This window comes from Penicillium canariense (genome assembly GCF_028826845.1).
Source record: "Penicillium canariense strain IBT 26290 chromosome Unknown utg000002l_segment0_segment0, whole genome shotgun sequence".
Classification (NCBI taxonomy): Eukaryota; Fungi; Ascomycota; class Eurotiomycetes; order Eurotiales; family Aspergillaceae; genus Penicillium; species Penicillium canariense.
In genome coordinates, this window is record NW_026622729.1 from 4740397 (window position 1) to 4752824 (window position 12428).

Genomic DNA, 12428 nt, shown 5'->3' on the forward strand with positions numbered 1-12428 from the left:
AGCTTCTAACTTAAAGCCGAATCTGTGTATTCGGAGAGGGGCCTCAGAATTGAGTCTCCCTTATCTCCCTCCTGAGAGGTTTTTAGGTCGCCGTGGCTCTCGCCGTCAAAGCTGTACACATCGAGACTTCTCTGATATCAGAGCGGGAGATATATGGGCATGCGGCATAATATACATGGTCCTACGGACCGGCCAACTCCCCTGGCACAGTGCCCAGATAGGCAATCGCGACCAATGCTTTGCCGATTACCTCCACAGTCGGATGGAAGAAGATGGCTATAGTCCCATACAGTGTCTTGAAAATGTAAGTAGCATCTATCGCCTTTTTTTGTGCGGCTGAGCATGAGCAAATTACCTAATGTTCCGGTGTTAAAAAGCGTTGCCGAAATGTGGTTTACGCGATGTTACATCCCGATTCGGGGTCAAGAATTACTGCAGCAGAGGTCTTAAGATCTGAGTGGGCCCTTGGAGTTGCAGTTTGTGAGGTTGGGGAGATGGGACAGTGAGACGAGCATAGCATACTTTCTTAAGTAGCCTGAAATATCAGGTAAAAATAACGCCAGGATCACAGATTTATAGCCGGGGTAATTGGATCGTTAACCTAAATCTCGTACGCTAGATATCGACCGAAAAGGCTTCTGAGAAGTACGGTTGTAGTATGCAAGAGCAAAGGTGATACTGGAGACTTTTGACCATTCATGGCCTAGGTACACGAATGGCTAGATAGAAAGCATCGCCAGAAGCACTACAAGCAAAATTTGGGTTAGCGAAAATAACCTGCACCTTTAATTAATAAAAGATTCCTCTCTACAGCGATGCAATGGCTGCATTATTATGGAATGAATAGCTCTTGTAGTCAAAGAAATACGATAACAGGGAACTTATTCTTTCTGCTTTCTTTATCTTGGAGAAAATGGCGCTTTTGGCGATTTGTGCATCAGCGAGATGCCACACTGCTCGCGCGTCGCCGCTCCTTGACTACCAATCATTTTTTAACCCTAAAAACTGTCGGCTGTAATGCCGCATAGAGCACGGGAGAGGATTATGAGCGAAGAGCGGTATACTAAAAACTAGAGATGAATAGAAGACTGGGTTTTGCTGGTTTTTGGATACTTTTGGGCCGCCACTGTGCAAGAACCAAATACCTAACCGTGGCCTACCGACCCACGCGCTCTGCCTTGTAAGCCTCCAGGAATTCGTTATTGTCACCTTGACTCTACCTCCTTACCACAGACATTCTTCCTTACAAAGCATCAATTCAGTTATTTGAAACCATTATAAGTCCACACAAGCACTCCTAATGTCTTATCTACCGCTAGGATGGACCGTAGAGCGACTTCGAACCGCAACAGTGGATGATCTACGCCAAATACCAGAAGAAGTAATGCATATAAATATTCCACAATTCTTTTAGCAAAAGCAAGAAAATTCGCTAGGTACCTGCCAAGGTATCTCTTCAATATAGATTGCTAATAATCTATTGGCTTGTCTAGAGACTCTATAAGATTGACGGAAATCTAATTCCCGTCGAGTACGTTCCGGTCTAGTTAGTTATCGGTAGACCTCGGCAAGGACCGCCTAGGACCGGACCGGGACCGGGACCGGACCGCACCATGCAGGGCTTGGTCCTTACTTTTAGGACCGCACCACTGCGGTCCCGGTCCCCCGTGCGGTCCTGTAAACAAGACAAACATAGGAAACCCCGTAATATACATATTTTATGTAGAATCAGTTAGTATTTTTTAGTATTCTACTTTTATTCTTTATTTGTATAGGCTAATTTTAGCTTAAAAAGGATTTCTGCAGAAAAAACTAATAATAATAATTTCGGCCGAAAAAACCTAATTCTTTATCTCTACTAATTATATATAAAATCTGTATTATATCTTAATCTCTTTAGGATACGCCCTGATGAACGCCTCTAGATATTAAAATTAGGTAGAGGGATCTTATTATCTTCTAGCTTAGTAAGCTAACTATTAATAGCCTTTCTCTTCCCTAGTACTCGTTAACTAGGCTACTAAATAGATACTTCTATAGAAATATCTATTATCCTACCTTCTTTATTATCGCTAATAGGATTAAACTCCTTATTATCTTACTTAGTATTATCTTACTCCTTTTTTACGTACTTCTCTTAGATAGAGAGAAACTTATCTATTAGTATAAGCTACTCCGACTGTATATTAAATCTTATTATATATATAAATATTATTAGATCTTAAATAGTCTGTAGTTTTAATAAGCTATAGTAATAGTAGTATATATCGCGAGTAGAGTTAAAGAGCCTCTCTACCCTAGAGCTACTAGCCGGAGTTATAAAGATATCTCGAGTAAGGCTTACTAGGATAGGATACTCTACTTTATAGGCCTTCTAGAAGACTAGGGGTATTAATTAAATAGTATCTAGAGAGATATAATATTAATAAAAGCTAAGATATATTAGTATAAAGGAATATTATTAGACTTACTATTTCTAAGATATCTTATAACTTTATCTAGAATAGTTAGTGTTAACTAGAGAGAGGTAGTAGGTCTTAGAAGTATATTAATATTAGAGATATTATTATTTAGTAACTAGGTAGTTAATATTAACTATATCTCTATATAGCGCTATTAGTAAGGCTCGATATAAGTCTTAAGGGACTCTTAATACCGTAGTGTCTAGTGTTTCTCCTATTCTAATATCCTAAAGAACTTAAGCTTATTTCGTAGGCCTAAAATAGTCCTAATTATATAGAGATTATTCGGATTATTATTAGTCTAGCTATAATACTCCGTAAGCTTTTTACGTCTATACTCTAGTACTAGCTTTATTACCTTCTTCTACCTAACTCTCTTTTATACTAGCTATACCTTTACCTTATTAATATAGGTAAATAAGGTATTATAGATCCTAAATATATTATAGATAGTTATATTAGTTATCGCTAATAGAGATAAAGTAAACTTAAAGTAAAGATAGGTAATTAATAGTAGATAGTTAACCTATCGCTATTTATCCTTATCTAGCTTTATATTAGTTAGATTAAACTAATTATAAAATCTATTAAATATAGTCTATAGCCGATATATATACCGAAGTATTAGAAAGATAGAATTCTAGCGTATTCGGATATCTTATATTAGTATAAGCTTTAGTTCTTTAGTCTAAAGTGTACTAAAGCTCTCGTAGCGCTAGGGGCTTTTATTAATATAGATAGTAATCTTTCGAACCTAGAGGATATTATATAGTTAGTATTAAATAGAGAAATAATAGTAGAAAGGAGGTATAGTATACTTTATTTAGGGTCTATATAATCTTCCGATTCTCTTATCGGGCGCTATCTCCCCGATCGGCCTATTCTATCTCTTTCCTATTATTTTATAGGTTTATATCTATCTAGCTAAGAAGCTCCTTAAGACTAAGTTATATAATATATATAATATATAGTATACGAATAATTAGTATATAACTAGGAAGCTTAAGAGACGAAACAGCCTCTTTAAGAGTAGTTAGTAATATACTATTATTCGATATATTATTAGTTATAACTATAAGTATATAATTAGTAATTTAATACTTCTTAAGTAGCCTAAGTAGAATACTACTTAGATAGGCGCCTATATAAGAGCTATAGAGAGGTTTAAAGCTAAGTAGAATCTTACGATAGTTCTACTTAAGATTAATAAAATAGCTAGTAACTACTATAAACGCTTAGTAAAAGAGAGAGATCTAGTAATCTAACGTAATAGAAAGCTTAGTACCCTCTAGGAGTATTTAAAGTAGAGACTTCTAACGTTCTATAACTATCTTCTAAAGATACCGATAGATAGTCCTAGTACTTAGTATTTTAGGGATAGATAGGGTAGAAGAAGCTATCTCGATAAAGGTATAAAATTTAGGGTACTTAATAAGCTAAAATAGTAGGCGTATAGTAACGATAAAAGTAGTTAATCTATCTATCTAAGCGTTTACTAAGAAGCCTTTTTTACTAGACAGGTAATTTATCTAGAGATAATTATATAAGTTAGTATAAATTAGTCTTATAGATAGTATTTATACCCTATTTAAGATTATCTTTCTAATATCTTATATCTTATCCCTTCTTTTTTAATAGGTAGTAGCTTATAAGTAATACCTATTTATAGTCGATATTCCTCGGTACCGGTCGGTAGGATAAGTAAGGATATAATTATACTATTTATATATTATTTTAGGAGACCTATTAGAGATAGTAGTAACCTAGTAGAAGTATTCCTAAGCGCCTATCTAGCGTTTATCCTTAAAGATATTTCGTTCTATTCGGCTTCTATAGTTAGTCCTTCGCTACTAATTAATAAAACCTTTATTAACTATCTCTATCTAAAGAAGAAACTACTTCTTTCTATATAGACTAATAGGCTTAAGAATCTCTAGAATTAGGATAGGTATCGCTAGTTATATAAAGATTAAGCTAGGAGTTAAAGTTAGTATTTCGTCTTCGTCTAGATTAAATAGCCTATCGGATATAAGGAAGGAGAGTATATCTATAGGGTTATCCTTAAAGACTAATAAAAGATAGTTATTAGAGAACTAGGATGCCTAGCTCTATAATATATTAATAAGTAGTATATAAGAGAAAGTAGGAAGTAAGGCTAGGGGGTAATAGGAAAGATATATAATTATCTTTTTATTAAGATAAATAAATAATTAAGGGGATTACTATAAAGGAAAAGTGATTAATAGATAATTTAAGATAGAACTAGCTAGATTCTAGATAGTAATTAGCTAATAAGACCTACTCTACTACGGTCCTTACGGTCTTATACGGTCTAAGACCGTAAGGACCGCTAAAAGACCGCTAAAGGACCGTAAGGACCGCTAAGGGACCGCTGAAAGACCTTAAGGACCGCTAAAAGACCTTAAGGACCGCTAAAAGACCGCTACCCCCGCTTAAAGACCGCTATCTTAGGGATAGCGGATTATATATAGGTTTCTAATAGCTATAATAGCTATTAGAGATCTAGGCTAAGGATATTAATAATATCTTAGTAGATAGCCTATATTTCTAACGGCCGTTAAGTATTTTATAACTAGGGAAATTAATAGTATCTAGGTAGTAGATAGTATTAAATTCTAATAGCTATCGAAATTTCCGACGGCTATTAGAAATTAACACTAAGGATATCAGCTAGCTAATATATATTTCTAACTATAAAACTAATAAAACTCCTACCCCCCCCCCTAACCTCTCTACTAGAGTAGTAAAATACTTAAATTTTAGTTAGTTCTTATACTTTAATAAACAAGATTCTAATATATAAGCTTATTTTACCTACTTTATCAATAATTAGGCCTAGTTTATCATGAATATTTGTGAAGGATTACGTATTGGTCTAATATAGGGAAGCGTTGATATTAAAAGTGGTTATGTCATTCTTTATCATCACTCGGTATCGTTATTCCCTAATAAAAGAGAGTGTCCCGTTTCCTTTTAATCTAAATCGGCAAGATTCAGTCTTTAAAAAGAAGAACGGTTAAACTGTATTATAATTATTTTATTATCTATTCGCCATCGATTCTTTACCTAATCGATAGGCCTTCTACCCTAATAAGTAGTAAAATCGTTATAATTTCTAAATCTTCTTCTTCGATTACCTAAGGAAAAGATAGCCCTACTATTATCGAACCTCCGACCGGTAACCCGGTAAAGTGCTAGGTAGAATAATCGCGAAAATCTAGCGTTAGAACCTATTAGTAAAACTAATAATATCACTATAATTAGCCTAGAGTTATCCGAAGAAACTATAGGTTCGGATATTAATCGAATTAATAAAGAAATAAGACAGATTCGATCTCGAATTAATTTACTTAAATAATAAAAAAGATTAAAGGAAAGACTCTAAGATCTTCGAATATAAGTCCGAGAGTTAGACGGTCGCGAATTATTACCGAAAAGTCCTCCTTCCTCTAATAAAGAAAGAAGTAATATTAAAATTAAGAATATTCTAGTCTTTATCTATAAGTTTACTATATAATAATAATAAGACTAGTTAAATAATATAGAGTATACTTTTAAGATCTCTCTAAAACGTTTTAAGACTAATAATAAACGTATTCTTAAAGTAATTACCTATATAGACTAATTATATAGATAAAAATAGTATCGATATACTAAAAGAAAGGGTTCGATTAAATAGCGAAACGTTAAAAATTCTTAGAACTAATTTAAAAAATAGACGATTATCCTTATCTAAAACGCCTTTACTCTTAAGGTAGATATAAAAATTAAATATAAAATAATACGATACCGAACCGACTAAGATCTAAGAGAGTTCTATAATAAACTTAATACTTTAGAATCTTATTTTCTAAAACTCGATAAAAGCGAACTAAGCCTAAACTTTTTTACTAAGCTTAGTAATCTATTACGCTAAAAAATATTAAAATACTATTAATAGTTACCGAAAACTTGTAAAGAAATAGTCGCTATTATAACCTATTTTTAGGAAATATTTTACGTAGATCGGAAACGAAAAGCTAATAAAATTTTACCGAATCGAGGTAATTCTTCGAATCGAAGTAATTCTTCGAATCGATCTTTAAAAAGAATAAAAAGAGGATCTAGATTATCTAATCGTAGAGGATCGAACTAAAATAACTAAGATAGAAACCCCTCTAATTTAAAACCGAAAAATAGCCGAAACCCTATTAGAAGAAATAGTAAATATTTAGTTTACTATATTTATTAAAGTAACTCTTACCTTACTAATAGGTATCCTAAATAGAATTCTTCTAAAATCTAATCACTCGAAATATACTCGGATTAAGAGGGAAACGATTCCGAGTTAAATTAAACCCTACGCCTTTAACTTAAATTCCCTAAGTAGAGATAGTTATACGATTATATATACTAATTTAGGTCCGAAATAATATCGAAACTTATATAGATCTAGATACTAGTATAGAATATAATATCGTAAGTTAGTAATTTATTCGATAATATCGATTATAATAGGTAAAACTTTTAGTACCGATACTAAAAGCGATTAACCGGCGAAATATATTTTTATATAGTATTTAGAAAGTTCCTATTACTATTACTAATAGTCGAGGAACTACTAAAACTTTTAAAAGATCTTATATAGCTATTAATCGAGACCCTCGCTTAGAAGGAAGTCCTATCCTTTTATTAATAACTACGCTTTAAGAATTAAATATATACCTTTTACTAGTAAATTACTAGTAGTAGTTTAAAAACGAAGAAATTATTAATCTCTACCCCCGAAAATTTATAAAATTATATCGAAATTATATAACTATATTTATAGTTATAAAAACCCTAGAAGAAATCTAGCTTCTAGGAGATTAAGAAGAAGAAATAGACGATATCTATACTAAAATACTACCGGAACTATACCGATTTAAGGACGTTTTTACTATAGAAAATATAAATATCCTTTCTCCTTATAAATTAACCGACTATTTAATTCTAATTAAAAATAGAGTAGTCCCGCTATATAGACTAATTTATCTACTTTCCCTTCGAGAACTAGAAGTATTACGAAACTATATCGATAAAAACCTAAAACTAGGGCGAATCCGTCCCTCTAAGAGCCCTACTAGAGTACTAGTTCTTTTTATCCTAAAAAAAGATAGTAGCCTAAGATTATATATAGACTATCGCGGTCTTAATAAGATTTTAGTAAAGAATCGGTATCTTTTATCTCTTATTTCGGAAATCCTAGATAGGATTTCTAGAGCTTAATACTTTAGTAAAATCGATATAAAAGACGCTTATTATTGTATTTATATCCGCCCTAGAGATAAATAGAAAATAATATTTCGTACTCGATATAGCTATTTTAAGTATTTAGTTATACCTTTTAGCCTAACTAATATACCTACTATATTTTAAAGTTATATATATATAGCGCTTCGGGGCCTTCTCGATATCGTTTATATAGCGTATCTTAATAATATCTTAATCTTCTCTAAAGATTGAGAGTCTTATACTAAGTATATCTATTAAGTCTTAGAACGGATACGTTAGGCAGAGCTTTTTATAAAACCTTCGAAATATACCTTCTATTAAAATAAAATAGAATTCCTTAGTTTTATTATCGGATGCGAAGGCGTTTCGATAGATAAACGATAGGTAGACGTTATTAAATTATAGGAACTTCCTAATACGTTTTATAATATCTAAGTATTTCTTAGATTTTATAACTTCTACCGTCGATTTATCCTATATTACTCCCTTATCGTACTACCTTTAATAGATTTACTAAAGGGTAGTAAAAATAAGAGAAAACCTAGTCTAGTTAAATTAAATATCTACGAAAAAATAGCGTTTCGACGCCTAATCGCTATATTTTAATTAGTATCGTTATTACGATATTTTAATCTAATAAAACCGATTAGGCTAGAAATAGATATATCGGATTATAGTATATCTAGAATTCTATCTTAGAAAAGCCAAGATAAGCGCTATTACCCTATCGCCTTTTAGTCAAGAAAATTTAATAGAGCTAAATTATATTATTCGATACCGGATTAAGAGCTATTCGCTATTATTTTATTATTTAAACACTAGCGATACTATTTCGAAGGTTCTTTATATCCTATCGAAGTATTATTAGATTATCAGAATCTATAAGGATTTATACGCTAAACTAAATTAATAGGGAGATAAGCTCGTTAGTATATATTTTTATCTCTATTTAATTTTATAATTAAATATAGATTAGGTAAGATAAACCCTATAGATAGATTATCTAGAAAAATAAATCTAGCCCTTAAAGAAATTAAGAGCTTAGATCTATTACTCCCGATTCGGAACTGTTTAGTTACCGAAATACTACCGAAGTAATTAGTAGATATAGAATTATAAGGTATAACTTTATAAGGCTATTTAGCTAATAAATCCTAGCTAGTATTAGAAGATAATATATTATCTAAAGATATTCTATCTAATTAATAGAATAACCTAAGTAGGTCTATAGTTAGCTAGGCTATATAGAAAGAACTAGATCGTACCTAAAGAATCCCTCTTAAATCGGTATAAAATATATACCGAGATAAGAATATATATCTAGCTAAGGCTAATACTAATCTTTATTACCTAATTTAGCGTATTTAGGCCGAAGATAAAGAGTATTACCGCCGAGTAGCTACTATTTTATAAGAGAAAATAAGGCGAAAAGGTTAGATAGTTAATCCCGAGGGATTACTCCGTTTTAAAAATCGCCTATATATCCCTACGGGGGAAAATTTAAGGTATAGGCTATTAAGCCTTTACTATAAAGATCTATTAGTAGGCTATTTTAGCTAAAATAGAACCGAAACGCTATTACGTTAGAAGTTTTATTAGATAAATCTTTAGCGAGACATCGCTAAATATATTAAAGTATATCTAATATACTAAGAGATAGCGGCGCCGAGGTACTAACTATATAGTAAGCTAGAATTACTACTAATTCCTAGCTATCTATAGAGTAAAATTACTATAGATTTTATTACTAGTCTTCTAGAAATAATTTTTAAAGAAAAGATTATAGATTTAATCTTAGTTATTATAGATAGATTTATAAAAATAGCCCGTTTCTTCTCTATTTTATCCCTAATAACCGTAATAGATCTTACTAAATTATTCTATAATAAGATCGAACTTAAGTTCGGACCTCTAGATAGAATTATATCGGATAGGGGTCCGATATTTACTAGTAAGTTTTAGGGTAAGGTATATTATCTATCCTATATAAAACTAAGACTTTTAATAGCGTTTTACCTATAAACCGATAGCTAAATAGAACGGATAAATTAAATTTTAGAATACTATCTTTATTACTTCGCTAGCGATAAATAGTTATTATAGCTAAAATTACTACGAATAGCCGAATTTACTAGTAATAATACTATTAATATAACTTTAGGAAAGTCTCTTTTTAAAATAATATATAGCTATTTGCTAGATTTTTACTTATAATTCGAGGATAAATCTATTTTAAAAGAGGTCCTAGTAGTATTAGACTATATTTAGAAGCTAGAAAAGCTTTATAAAGATCTAAAGGATCGGTAGCGAAAAGCTACTAATACTTAGGCGAAATACTTTAATACCTATTATACCCTATTAATATTAAAATATAAAGATCTTATTCGATTATCTACTAAGAATCTTAAGCTTAAAACGTCCTCTTAAAAGCTTATTCTAAAATTTATTAGGCCGTTTCGGGTCTTAAACGCGATTAGAAAATAAGTATATTATCTTATATTACTAGCTTAATACTTAAGACTTTATAATATATTCTATATATCCCGTCTTAAACTATAGATAGAGTAATAGGACCGAAATAGTTATAAATTACTACTAATACCTAACCTAGAAGATAATAATAAATAGGAAGTTAAAGAAATTAAGGAAGAGAAATAATTATATAGTAAATCATACTTCCTTATTAAGTAGAAAGAATAGCCCTTAGAGTATAACTAATAGATACCTAAGGAAGATATAGATAATATAAAATCTATAGTCTCTATATTCCGTAAAAAAATCAAGAAATCTTTATCTTATTCCGAAATAGTAGTAAAAAGCTAGCTATTCTCTACTTAATTCTTATCGATTAGATTTTAATTAGCTATTAGCTATAAAAGTTATTAGATATATTAAAATTTAGAAATATCCTTCGAACTAGCTACGAAAAAACCCCGAAACCCTATAGTATCTATATTAAATTTTAATAGGTTAGATATAGAATAGGCTAGTTATTATTAATATAGTATAACTAGCTAGTTACCTATATTTCTATATCTAAGGCCTCCTAGCTAATAGGTAGCTCCTACGGAAGATAATCCTTAATAGTATTACGAACGTCGTTAAAGAATATCTTCTTATAAGCTATCTATATACTATATCTATTATCCGTAGGGCCGATTCGGCGGTAAATCGAATCCTTATAGGCCTCGATATCTTTTTAAGAAGCGCCTATAAAAGGGCGAGCTAACGGAAAAATAGTAATCTATTAGGAAATTAAGTACTAATTATAATTAACTAAGGTTTTCTATTAAATTATTAGAGAAACCTTATAGAAAAAAAGATAATTATATATATTATTAGCTACTTTTTGGCTTTTAAATTTATATTCGTACCGATACGTAGAAACTAGGGTATTAAAACTATTATAAAGGTATTATATAGCCTAAATAATATATCTTAGAAATACTAATAGATAGATATCTATTAAGGGATCGTAATTCGGGGGAGTATTAATAACAATACTATCTTAATAAAAGGCCTAAAACTCCTTAATAAACTCGAGAAGCCTAGTAAAATCTAGTCGGTCTCTAGTTATACTACCTAGGATCTTTATATAATTAGCAAAATCTAATTAATAGAGATATATAGGAGATTCTATATTACCTTATAGATTCTATAATTCTTATAATAGTACTCGTAAGACTTCGAAGCAGGATAGATTATTCGGTACTAAACTACTAAGGGTTTAGTACCGTCTTACTATATAAAAGTAATATAGAAATAACCTATATACTATAGTAATATAGGTAAAACTACCTTAGTAGTACGTAGTTTTAGACTAGCCGTAGCCTTTTTAGGTATTTTAGCTAAAAAGATATAGAAAGGTTAATAGAAAGAGAGTAGAAAGGTAACTAACTACTATAGAAAGATAGTAATTAGAGAGGGGTATTAACGAGCGAAGAAGAAAATTTCGCTAGAAGGAAAAATCTAAGGGTTTTATAATTAACGCCGAGAAAAGATAAAACGGCCGAAAAGAGATAAATTATATCGTTACCTATAAAATCTATATTATCGGAGATATATACTAGTTCGTAGAATTCTTTATTATACGAACTAGAAATATATCTAATTTATCGGTAAATCACTACCGGTCTATTATATATACGTAATTTAAAAAATTATAAATAGTAACGAACTATAACTAGAATAGAAACTTCCGGCCTAATTAGAAACTCCCGTCGCGTAAAAGTACGCTAAAACCCTTATTTTCTAATAAAAGAAAATATCGAAATACCCCTAGATTCCTAGTAATTACTCGCCTTCTCTTATTAATCGAAAATAAGAAACCTAATAGAACTCGATAATAAAAGAATCAATATTAATACTAATTAACCTTAGGTACCTTTTACTTATATCTACTTTCGGACATAAAATACACCTAAATTAACTAAAATTCTCTATTAATATACCTCTCGCTACTAATTATCCCTATTATAATAAAACGGTCTTAAAAGAATAATGACTCTAAAAAGAAAAACTATAAATAGCCTTAGCTATATTCTTTTCCTTCTCTTTCTTACTTCTCTCTACCCCGGGGCTATAGTTCCTAGCTAATTTAATCAAGGATTAGTAGTAAGAACTTTAGCCTACGGAATTATAAAAGTAAAATAGACTTTATAACTAACACTATTATTATAAGTCTATTATTTA